Raw genomic sequence first — 11,963 nt, 5'->3', positions numbered from 1 at the left:
AGCGGAAGTGGCAGCAGAGCCGTGTGCCGCTCGGGACTGACTGGTGTAGGCTTGTCCCGTCCCAAGCAGCACACAGCTCCGCCACCGTTTCTGCTGGCCGGTGCAGACCTGGCCCGTGCTCCTCCCGTCCCAGCAGCACATGAGAAGCGGCCCCCTTGGGGCCTTGCATGCGGGTGGCCGGGCCTGGAAAGCCGCAGCGCCTGGGGGAGACTGGCCAGGGGAGCAGGCGCCACCTTGCTGTGGGGCAGGGCAGGGCAGGGCAGGGCAGCGGGGCTGGCTTGAAGCAGGCGGGTGAGGAGGCAGGCGCGGGCTGGCAGTGCCAGCGGCTGCTGCTTAGCCTCCTGTGCGGGGCTGCTCCCCCGGGCCCCGCAGGGGTAAGCAGCTCCCCTCCCCTTGCTGCCGGCTGGGGCCTATGGGCCAGCCCTGCCTGCCTCGCCGCAGTGCTGCTGTGGCTCTGTGTGCCGGCTCCGTGGCTCCGCGCTCTGCCACTGTGCTCCGCCGCCGCCTTGGGCCAGATAAAATGGCTTGGCGGGCTACATGTTACTACAATAAGAGAGATGAGAACAAAACAAAATGTACCCTCATCTGACTCTTCCAGTGCCTCTTGTCCTATCTGCATATCTCTTGCACAGCATAGATGATACAGTTCTACAAGTAACAAAACTGCAAGCAGTTGTTGAAAGGTCTCTCACAGGAAGAAATAATTGCAGGTTTCTAGCGAGTTGCAAACAGTGAAAGGTAAATGGATTCAGTAGAAAAATCAGGGCAAGGAGTTTGGTGAAAGGCATGCACAATGCTTCAACAGATAATATGATAAACATCTTTTATTACTCTTCTGGTATATATTATTTCTTTACTCTTTTTGAACAAAAATCACTTCCATCTCTTATTGGTACTTAGGTATAGTCAGATTACTTTTATCCAAGGTCTTTAACCCATTCAGGCACTTAGGAATATTGAGAGGATATAATTTGGGTTAACTGAAAAAGAAACATAGAGTTGAGTATCCTCAATTTATAAGTGATACTATAATATCTCTTATATCATAATCTGCCTTTATTAGTATCTTGACAGGTATTTCTGTATCCTGTTCTTAAAACTGCTACTGAAGTAGAATCTACAATATCCCTGAGTAGCCTGTTCAAGTGCTTTACTAGTCTTAAAGTTAGAAAGTTTTTCCTGTTATTTAATCTAATTTTTACTGCAATTTAAGTCAATTCTGTCTTGTTCTACCCACAATTGACCATCCAAACTGATTTCTCTGTAACCATTTTATAACTTCTTACATGCTGGAAAACTGTTATCATGGTTCCCCTTAGTCTTCTCCTTTCTAGACTAAACAAGCCTCATTATTTCAATTCTTTTGTATAGGTCAGGTTTTCTAAATGTCGTTCTTGTTGTTTTCCTATGGACTCTTGCCAACTTGTCTACATCATAATACTCCAGCTAAGGCCTCTGAGTGAAGTAGAAGAGGCATTAAACATGTAATTCTCCATCATTAGCTTCCAGCCACAAACAAAACATTAATCATACACTACTTATACTTTCCTTGGTCTTGTTCTAACTTCCAATATATTTATAAAATAGTTTTTGTTATCTTTTATGTCCCTTGCTAGGTGCATCTCAATTGTACTTTGGCTTTTTGGATGTCACTAGATGCTTATACCATCCTGTTATACTCATCTTTAGAAATATGGCTAAGTTTATAATTTATGTAATATTCATTTTTAAATTTCAAGTCATTGAAGAGCCCACAGTTTAGGTAGACAGGTCTGTTGCTCTGCTTTCTGTCCTACCTTGCATCAGTACAACATGCTCTTCAATAGTGCCTCTTTAAGAAACAAGCAGTTCTTCTGCAGTTTTTCCTATTAGACTTTCTTTCCATGGGATCTTGTGAAACAGTTCTCTAAGTTTGTTAAAGTCTTCTGTTCCTAATACCCAATGTTCCCTTCTTTTCCTTAGGATCATGAATTCTACTGTTTTGTGATCACTGACACTAAAGTTGCTTTACTGACTTCAGATTCTCAAGTCATTCCTCTCCTTTAATAAGTAGTAAATTGAGACGAACCCAGACCCTGCAGAACAAAAAGTTGATTTCCACCATAATGTAAAAGACCTGCTGGAGTATTTGCTCTGCTGTATTACTTTCTCACCAGATATTGTGATAAGTAAAGTCCCCCATAATCACCAGATGTAGTGATTTGAATGTGCAATACATATGCTCTGACACGTTCAATTAATTAAGTCTGCCGAAGCACTCTAATTAGAACACTTCAGCATGCTACAGCATCTTGTATATTCAATGTCTAACTTTTCAAATGGTAGTGGTGCTTTAACTAAAGCTTATCAGTCGAGCTTTAAATCACCCCCACCACCGTTTTGAAATGTGAGCCTCTGAATACACAAGATGCTGTGGGCGCTTTAATTAGAGCGGCTCCCAAGAGCCGCTCTAATTAAAGAGTGTGTGTGTGTGTGTGTGTGTGTCCCTGACCCTGGAGTACAGGTATAGGCACCCTAAGAGGCAATGTCATTATAGGAAATGGGCCACATACTAGCGATCCAAAGTATTAGAACAGTGGAGTTATCCGTAGGACCCAGACCAAGAGGCAGGCATCTTCTGAGGTGTAGAGCCACAAGAAGATAGAGCCACTTAATGTCTTCACACACATCATTAAATCCCCATGGAATGTAAGTCCTATAGTAAGGTCAGTAGCTTAACTAGACCATGGAAAGCAGAGCACCAGCCACAGGTGCTGATTTAGAATGTGTCAACAGTACCCTGCAGTGCTCTGCACTACTGCTTTCTGATGCTCACCCAGTCCCCCATGTTCTCTGGTACTTGACAGCATTTCTGCCCAGGGCACAAAAATTACTATTAACATCTCTGCTAAGGAGGAGGTGGAAGAGAGAGGAAGAGAGATTTGCATAAAGAATTCTGGATGAATCAAAGTAGGTTATTTTTATGTTAAGAGACAAACTTTCCAAAATTCAAGTTGCATTTATTTTCATTGAAGTGTATCAACACTTCACATTCTTGAACAAAGCTTGCTTGACAAACTATGCTTACATCTTTGGAGGAAGATGTTGAGAAGTTAAAGTGTCTGCAACATCCCAACTGAGACTGATGATCATCTGAAAACGGCATATCTTCCAAAGTGCCTTAGAAACACAGTGCTAATACAGTTTTTAACAGATCAACTTGTCTGTGCAGAAGAAGCACTCGATCCCAAGCAATCCACAGTAACATATAGCTCTAAGGCGCTCTGCCTGTGGTCCAGTTTCCCAGTGTAAATTATTATAGCTCGCCATTTCAACAGAGCAATGGTCATGTTTGTGTAATAAATTTCACTTGTATGAAGTTGCATCCCACAATCCCGTTTGAAAGATGAATATTTCAAAATAGCCTTTTGCAAAGGAAGATGGTTATGCTAAATGGTTTAGGTGGACAGTATATGGGCCTTGTCCAGTACTGTCTTTCTCACTTGGGACATGGGTATTGTCATACTGAATCAGACCTGAGATGCATTCGGCCCAGTATCCTGTCTCAGACAAAACTAGAACCCCATTGTAGGCAGATGTGGGAAAACTTGTCCACTGTCCACAGGTCTCATCCTGTTATTTAGAGACTGACAGAAACCCTCAACCACAAGATTTAATATCCCATGCCAAATTTTTGTTGTCATTAATTAATGTAACCTTGGTTATTCCTGATATCCATATACATATCCAGACCCTTTTTGAACTTTGCCAAATTCAGTACAATTATTTTGTGTAACATACTGCATGAAAAAGTATTTTCTTTTATCTGATTTGAATTTCCTGTCTTTCAGTGCCATTGAATTTCCCTTGTATTATAAAACAAAAATATATACATCTATTCCCGCTCTTTCTTCTATAAATTTTTCATTATTTTTATGTACTTTATCCTGTCCTCTCTTATTCATCTCCTTTCTAAAGCTTTTCAGTCTATATTTACGAGAGATCTTCAAAGCTCTTGATCATTCTTATCGCTCCTCTTTGAACCCTTTTAAGATTGACAAAGTCCTTTTTAAGGATCCTATGTAAGGCTTTTGATGGCTTGGACTGCTTATTTTGGAACAACAAATAGCCTAAAAAGGAACAGCAAAGGAAACAATGCAAGTCTTTTCTTACTGAAGAACATAGTTTCCTATAGTTTTGGCCAAACTAGCTAATCTAATTTATGGAGGGGAAAAAGGAAAAGAATAAAAAGATTCCATAACTTTTGAACAAGTTTAATAATTCAAGTCCCACAAATCTATAATCCTCAAGGTTGATTTGGCTTTGACTTTTCACTCCTTGATCTCTGTCTTACATTTAAGATTTTCCTTTTATAATAACTATATAATTAACTGGATTAAAGCTTTTAGTTGTCTTTACTTAAAAATGTGTATTATCATCAAAGTTTTGTTTGTATCTTGTTAATTAAATACCTGATATGGAGGGCTTAGTCCAGTGAAAAAGAAAACCTATAAAATCTGCGAATGATTTAAGTCAGTCTAAAAAATACTGAATTTATACAATATCTGATTTCCTGTACTGTTCTATGTATTTGTTCTATACTATATTTGTACAATATACCATAGTCCAGCATTCTTGCCAAACATATGAGATCAAATATGGTAAATTACAGTTGTTGTTGAGGTCTGATACACCAGAAGAAAAACACAAGTCTGAAATTACCGAAACTTCATGGGAAAGAGGAAAGGAGTTCCCAGAAATATACTAAAAAACGAATGCTTCACAGTTATGAAATGAGTTGGCCAGAGCTTTCCCAAAGCAGATGAAATATTCTTGAGCTGCAGAGGGTGTTTATCAGCTCCTTGAATGTTTGCTCAGTAGCTTTTTCCTCCAAAGTGTTCCTATTTAAAGTTAAAACAGCTAAAGAGGTGCGAATTTGGTATAATAATTTAACTGGATATTTGAGTTACACTAATAAACACTTTGCTTAAGTAACTGAACTGTTAACAGAAGCAATTCTACCATGAAAATGGTGATGTACCTTATCAAATAGATTGCATGAAAACCAAACAGTTACAGATTTGGGACCATGTATGGTTTTGTTTTATTCACTAGTTTAGAAGACTTTGTTTCTTGACAATGAAATGTCTCTCATGTTTAGGTTATGAAAATAATTAAAAAAATTTTTTTGAAAATGCATCCAAACCAATGTAAGGTAGATGTACTGTCTCCCTGCCAGTTCATTTAAGTAGAGACAGAAAAGATGAACTTTTGAAATTCATTTGGAACTTAACACTGGTCGTACCTGAATATCACCCCAGTACATTTTCCCTTTCACCTTCAAAATGTTTCTTAATCATTATTAATTAATACAGACCCTGAGTGACATCAGCAGGATCTTTAAATCACAATGATTGCAAATGGGGAAAAAAGGTTAATCAAATAGGTTACAGTCCTGGCCACTTAAAATTCTGTCTGTCTTTATTGGAAAGGTCAATCTGCTTTTCAAGATCCCAGTGTTGTTCAGTTACTCTCTGGGACAGGAACTGTTTTTTTGCTTTAAGTGTTATTTCTTGTCTAATAAAATCCTGATCCAAGACTAGACCTGTTAGGTATTATGCTAATACATATAATACTAAGAAGGAGTTGCATACAATTTTAAGGCTGTAAGTACTGTACTGTACATGCCCTGCCCAAAGCCACAGAGTAAAATGATGTAGAGCCAGATTTAGAACATAAGGAAATTCTGTTTCCTCATCTTAACCTCAGACCACTAGTTTACCTCTCTCTAGTGAAGGACCATGTCTGGTATGCCTGAATATATCATGCCATTCTTAGCATGCTGCTGCCAGTGATCACACTCCCTTGAGCCACAGCAAAGGCAGTTAGACAACAAGCAATTCCTTTTTGGTTTTGATAATGCCAGGAAATCTACAGTATACAAAAGTAAACCCCCAAACAGCCTCATGTCAGTGAGATACGTGACATCTTGGCCACCAAACTGAGGACAGAATGGAGTTTCTCCAAGAGCTGAAAGCATGACTGACTTTTAGGAGGGTCTTTTGCTGGGTTGTACATAGATGCCCACCTGCATGGAGCAGACTGCGGGGCCACAAAATTAATTACTACCTTCGTAATGAGTATTAAAAAACTATTAACATTTATATACAATTCAGCAACATATATGGAATCCTTGCAAAAGCCAAGTCCTTAAATAAGCCCATAAGCTACGTTCATTTGCAAACAACCTGGATGTGCTTATATGGCAGGCTAAGGATCATTTCCTGGTATTGAAATCAATAAAAATCTCACTCGGTTTAACGGGAATCCTGCAACTAGGGCACAGAGGAAATAGATACCGTTGGGTTTCTTAGCATACTCTTGTGCGTCTGGGGCCAAACTCTGGCATCTCTATATTAATTTAATTGGGTTTGCTCTGGACGTGAGATATTATGCATAAATAAGGGTTACAGCATCATACTTTTAGGACAAATCCTGCTTGTCTGATGTGAGTTCTTCCAGAGAAGGCAGTGGGACTCATTGAATGAGAAATACAAGCAGGATGTAGCCCAGGGTTATGAAGTATTACAAAATACAGAAATGAACACTACATTCATGCCTTTGTCTGTGGGGTTTGTTCATTAAAAAAAAAAGGAGTATCAAGGATAGGAATGTAGAACTGGAAGGGGTCTCCTGGGCATAGGGTCCAGTCCCCTGCATTCACATAAGGTTTTTCAAACAAGGAATCCCTAAAATTACCACTTCACACCCTCGCTTTCAACCACAAGGAACAATACCCCAAACTCCAATGATACCCTACAATCTGCTATGGATAAAGCCGATGAGATGAGGCTACTGCCAGTGCCCTACCCACTGACAGGGAAACAGTTAATATATGTTCAGAAGACCCTAGAAAAAAGACCATGTCTACAGAGCCACAGTCCATGCCAGTGTGACCTAGATGTAAAATTCCTCCCTGACTAATTCTGGCGATTGGCATGACATGGAAGAGAATAGCAAGAGCCTCTAGCCAGGAATGTCATGATTTTCTAAGTACTGGCCAGAGCATCAGCACCCTCCAGTTAAAAGTCCCCAGCCTTAAGTCCCACTGCTTCAGAGGAAAGCAAAATATGCCACCCTAAGAAACCAGTAGCAATAATGAAGGGGGAAAAAAATGCTGCTTGTCTGAGCTCTTCCTGCCAATTCCCTCCTGACCCCAGATGGTGACCAGCAAAAGCCCCAAGGCACAGGATTACCAGGCACCTTTCATACTATAAGAAAGCTACTATATACACCCCAACTTGGAGATGGCACAAAACTCCACGTGTCACCCACTCATTGTTGACTCAGAACTCTCCTATATTCCATTCCATAAACTTAATTCAATTCAATTTAAACTTAATCTTAAAGCAGTTCAGGATACTAATGGAGACCTTTTAAGGCTATGTCATAAGGTAGCAAAGAGGAAGGGAAATAAAAAGATAGTAACTGAGGCAAGTATTGCCTTATAAATTATATTTGAAGATGTACTGGAAAACATTTTGGGTTTTCTTTATATAACTGCTTAGGAAATTACATTTTTGATAGAAGAATATCAAAAATAGGGACAAATTCCAAATACATTTACTTTTCAAAAAACAGCCTAATTACAATCAGTTCTTCCTTTATTTTTCTGCCAAGACCTATTTTCAGGAATCTGTACTTCCCCTCAAGCAGCCAATGACATCTCAAGCACCTAAAACAAATACAGGGAGTACACTTAGGACTTGGCAGGTAAGTAAAAAAGGAAATGGTTTTCAAATATTTTTGTTTTAAAATGTGTTTTAAAAATTGTCATTTTTATATCCATGCACATTTCACTATTAATTTTGGCTGGTAAACAGTTCCTTTTGTAAAATAACAACTTAGCAGTTCACTTTTAATAATTTATAACAAAATCCAAATCCTGCAGAAATGCAAAGTACCTTGTGGACTTTGAGTTTATTACATAGAGGAAGTACACAGAAACAATCCCCATTAAAAATAAGGATATGAGGTATACCCAAACCGTATATAAGTCTCAAGGGCAGCATATTTATTTACAGCATTAATTATATTAACTTGCTTCATGGATGACCCATTATTCAAAATAACTAGTACCTTAGTCTTTGAGTAGCCACTTGGTTTTCATTGCAAGTATTCTATTCCAGGTTAAGTCAGTTGTTATATCACTCTCATCCTCATAGTATCTGAATGTATTCCAGTAAGTGATGTGTCTGATATCTAGCATATCTGAGTTCTTTCATCCTTTCCTTTGCAGGTGGAGAAGTGTAATCAGTAAAATACCTTGATTTGGTAGGGGTTAGAGAAGCCTCTAACCTTGAAGATAATTTAGTACATTTTCAATTACTAGTTCACAAGGAAAATATCTACTCACTATGTTTATGGCACATTTTAAAAATCTGTATAGTAAAATTCATCTTTCAAGAGCACCTTTCCTTATCAACTGTAACCCAAATCCTATGCACAAGTAATCCCACTGAAGTCAGAGTGAATGTTTGTCTGTGTAAAGAAGGGGTGTTTGCACCCTGGGCAAACCTGGCAGGAGATTGTGGTGGAGGGAAGGGGCAGGCAGGGAGGTGCTGCTGAAAATTGGAGGAGCAGAGGTTCCAAGAGTAGGAAAGTGGGGTGACATGCAAGCATTTGAGTTGAGGACTCAAAAAGAGTCCCTGGATGCCGCTGTAAAAGCCACAACTTTTGCTCCTAGAGACCATAGGGTTGCTTCTGCTGCTGAGGTCTGGCCTCTGGGCGTGGTGGCGGGGAGCGTTTCCAGTACACCTACTAAATTGGCGACCAGGGCTGGAGCTCTGTTGGGCCACCCCAAATTACTGGCTTAGAGTTAAGCAAATCCATAAGCAGTGTCAATTTTCACCACATTAGGAGGTAGTGTAATCAATTTTCCATTGAACTAATGACATTTTACCTACCTAGTTTTTCCTCGGTGGTTGCACAAACTGTTCTTCACTTTCTGTCTTGAACTGCTGCAAGTGTTCTTAAAATGCTTTTAATCACTGCTAAATGTTTTCCCTGTTTTAACCTAGGGAAGTGGTCCTCGCTCCTACCTTAGGTAAATTCAAAATAGAAGTTGGACGAACACCTGTCTGGGGTCATGTGATCCCATGGCATGCTCCTGCCAGTGGTGGGGGGTCAGACTAGATGATCTGTTCAGGTCCCTTCTGACCTCAAGCTACTATGAAATTATGAAACCATTAAATGCCTTCCTCCTAGTGACGTGTGAAGTGATTGTTGTCTACGTAAAATCTGTATAGTATAATAGTACAATGTAAAATCAGTATACTACAATAGTATAGTAATTACAGCACGTTGGAGCAGACTTGATTAATTGGTAATTAGCATGGTAATTACCATGCTCCAGCAAACTCCAGCATCGTGCATATCAGCATCCCTGTGCTGAAAAATGGCGGTGGAGACTTTAAAGCTCATTTGATGAGCTCTAGCTCAAAGCACCTCGTCACTATTTTTCAGCATGGAAATGCTGATACATGTGATGCTCTGGGCATATTTCATTAGCTGTGCTAATTAAAGCATCCCCCCCCCCCATGCCCTTCCCCCTGCCCCCAAGAGCTTGTCTATAAACGCCCTATGTGTAGCATTCGGCAGACTGGGGAGAGGACAGGTAATACTGTGGGAGGGAGCACAGCAGCAGATTGGGCAGGGGAAGGGGATCAGAGTGGCACTTGGAGAGGTTGTGGGGCTAACTTATGGTACACCTGCCAAAAAGGTTGGCCCCTACTATTCTAGTTTTTGGGTTGTTATGTAGATACATGCTAAAAAAAAGAACAGATTGCAAAGTTAAGCATTCAAATGTTAGGAACAGCCAGAATTAAGGTTGACCTGTTGTCTGTGTGTGTGCTTGCATGCATTGTTGTGACAGGCTTGGGGGACCTGCCCCCAGCATTTTATACCCCTTAATGGTCAGACTTACCTACCTGCACTCCCTGGCCTCCCTCACCTCCTACCTCTCACCTGCTGTGACTTGATCTTAAGGTACATAACTGGGGAGGCTGCCTCCAGAGGCCAGGGTAGACTCTTCCTGGGTACCTTTCCTTTTTGTACAGCCCTCAGGACTTCTCTGCTCCCAGATTCCAAACTGGGTCTCCTCTGCCACAGACTCTGCTGTGTTTCTCTTTTAAGATGACCCTGTCTTAAACCGATACTGAGCCTCTCGGGGCCCCCCCAGTCCTTTTCTGAACTTCCACCTTCCCGGCTTTGATGCCCTTTTCCTTTGGCTGAGCCCCTTCAGCCCAAGGTCACTGCCTCAGTCGCTGGGCTCCTGGCCTCAGACCCTTCTTGCTCTGTGTAGTGGCCCCTGGGGCCCCGATCCTGGGAAGGCTGCTCTTGCTTGCTGTCCCAGCCCCTGAAATCCCCTATCCTGGCAAGCCAGATCTTGCTTTGCATCACCCTGGGGCCCCTGACCCTTACAGCACTCTATATTGAGTGCTCCTTAAGCACCCCTGTGGCCTCTACACCTTCCTTATAGCCACAACTCCAGTCTTCTGGTGCTTAAACTTACACACGCAAAGTTTTAACCCTCTTGTTGCAACTCATTCCAAGCCCTGTCAGGAATATAACAGTTGCCCCTGTCCTCCCATATGGAGCTGACTTGATCCCCCACCTCCCAGAGTACATCCTCTTCCATAGCAGCCAGCTCTGCCCTTAGCTCCTTCTTCTACAACCTGCAGATACAGACAGCCAGCCCCAACTCAGAGCTGGACTTATATACAGTAGGGCTGTGCAAAATTTCGACAGCTGTTTTGTTTTGACGCTGTTTCAACTCGTTTCAAGCTCAAAACAGCGAAATCAAAATGAAACAAAAGGCTTTGAAACAGCTTCGAAACTAAATGAGGGCACTCGAAACATTTCGAAAGTTTCAAAACATTTTGAGTTTCAAAGCTGGGCTTGCTTGCAGGGAAACAAAAAGTAAGGAGAGGGAGGGGGAAGGACTGCTCTCATGTGTAGCTGGTCAGTGACTGTGATCCTTCCCTGAGGTCTCTTCCAAACCCAGTGCTCTGGGGGAGAGACGGAAAAACAGGATAAAATGCGTTGTTTGAACCGAGCTTTCTTTGTGCTTTCACACTGGCAAGTGACACGAGCCTTGCTCTGAACAGTTTGAGATGTAGTTTCCCAGAACCCCCTGCATTGATCTCCTTGAAACTTGGCAAGCTTCGTGCCGTCAGAAGGGGCTACCATCCCTGCAGTTTTCATCCCCCCTGCGCCTTAACACACACACAGAGTCACACATGTCACGAGTTTTGCTTGTCAGCAGTTTGAGGTGCAGGTTCCCAGAAACCCCTGCACCTATCTCCTTGAAAGATGGCAGGCTTCATGGCCTCAGCAGGGGCTTCCATGCCTGCTGTGTTCACCCCGCTCTGCTTTAACACACACGTGTGACAAGTTTTGCTTGTCAACACCTTGAGGTGCATTTTCCCAGAAACCCCTGCACCTATCTCCTTAAAACTTGGCATGCTTTGTGGCCTCAGCAGGGGCTGCCATCACTGACATTTTCATTCGAATCAGGAAAGAAACGGCAAAGTTCTAGGCATTTTTGTGATTCCCCATTATAGCCTCTGGGCAAAACGTTGAAACTCATCGAAACAGCGAAACATTTTTGATAAAACGGAACAGTGCTTCAAAACAGCAAAACAAAATGCTGTTCCTTTGAAACGGCAAAATGGAAGTTGAAACGAAATGGTGCTGTTTCTAACAGCCCTAATATACAGCCAAGCCTTCACCTTTCTGGTCATCTGACTGCTGTCTTTGAAAACGAGCCCCAGGGTTTCTGTTCAGCCTAACAAGCTGTTTGGATTCCCCTGCCCAGCTGTCCTCTCTGGTTACCTAGTAGTTCTAGGTCTCAAGGCCTGGGTCCCTTCTGTTGTGAGCTTTCTCCTGGCTGCTTATCCAAAATGCAGCTCACCCCAATTCAG

General features: G+C 41.8%; 1 protein-coding gene across 1 annotated transcript in view; it reads left to right on the top strand.

Moving 5' to 3' along the window:
* EPDR1 (ependymin related 1) overlaps positions 1-11,963 on the top strand; it is a 36,767-nt gene that overhangs the window by 14,274 nt on the left and 10,530 nt on the right. The gene's annotated exons all lie outside the window — the stretch shown is intronic.

Source organism: Alligator sinensis, unplaced genomic scaffold (genome assembly GCF_000455745.1).
Source record: "Alligator sinensis unplaced genomic scaffold, ASM45574v1 scaffold254_2, whole genome shotgun sequence".
Lineage (NCBI taxonomy): Eukaryota > Metazoa > Chordata > Crocodylia > Alligatoridae > Alligator > Alligator sinensis.
This window is presented reverse-complemented; position numbering and strand designations above follow the sequence as displayed.